This window comes from Physeter macrocephalus, chromosome 11 (genome assembly GCF_002837175.3).
Source record: "Physeter macrocephalus isolate SW-GA chromosome 11, ASM283717v5, whole genome shotgun sequence".
NCBI lineage: Eukaryota > Metazoa > Chordata > Mammalia > Artiodactyla > Physeteridae > Physeter > Physeter macrocephalus.
The window spans coordinates 51924253-51925359 of record NC_041224.1 but is presented as its reverse complement, the minus strand read 5'-3'; positions in this window follow the sequence as shown (position 1 = coordinate 51925359).

Genomic DNA, 1107 nt, shown 5'->3' with positions numbered 1-1107 from the left:
GGCCCGTGAGCCATGGCCGCTGAGCCTGCACGTCCGGAGCCTGTGCTCCGCAATGGGAGAGGCCACAACAGTGAGAGGCCCGCATACCACAAATAAAAAAAAAAAAAAAAAAGAGAGAGATTATAGTTGAAAACTTCCCTTATATGGGAAAGGAAATAATCAATCAAGTCCAGGAAGCGCAGAGAGTCCCATACAGGATAAATCCAAGGAGAAACATGCCAAGACACAAATTAATCAAACTATCAGAAATTAAATACAAAGAAAAATATTAAAAGTAGCAAAGGAAAAACAACAAATAACATACAAGGGAATCCCCATAAGGTTAACAGCTGATCTTTCAGCAGAAACTCTGCAAGCCAGAAAAGCAACAAGGGAAAAATGACAAATAACATACAAGGGAACTCCCATAAGGTTAAAAGCTGATTTCTCAGCAGAAACTCTACAAGCCAGAAGGGAGTGGCACGATATATTTAAAGTAAAGAAAGGGAAAAGCCTAAAACCAAGATTACTCTACCCAGCAAGGATCTCATTCAGATTCGATGGAGAAATTAAAACCTTTATAGACAGGAACTAGAACCTAAAGGAACTAGAGAAAGAAGAACAAAAAAACCCCAAAGTTAGCAGAAGAAAAGAAATCATAAAGATCAGATCAGAAATAAATGAAAAAGAAATGAAGGAAACTATAGCAAAGATCAATAAAACTAAAAGCTGTTTCTTTGAGAAGATGAACAAAATTGATAAACCATTAGCCAGACTCATCAAGAAAAAAAGGGAGAAGACTCAAATCAATAGAATTAGAAATGAAAAAGAAGTAACAACTGACACTGCAGAAATACACAGGATCATGAGAGATTACTACAAGCAACTCTAGGCCAATAAAATGGACAACCTGGAAGAAATGGACAAATTCTTAGAAAAGCACAACCTTCCGAGACTGAAACAGGAAGAAATAGAAAATATAAACTTGCCAATCACAAGCACTGTAATTGAGACTGTGATTAAACATCTTCCAACAAACAAAAGCCCAGGACCAGATGGCTTCACAGGTGAATTCTATCAAACATTTAGAGAAGAGCTAACACCTATCCTTCTCAAACTCTTCCAAAA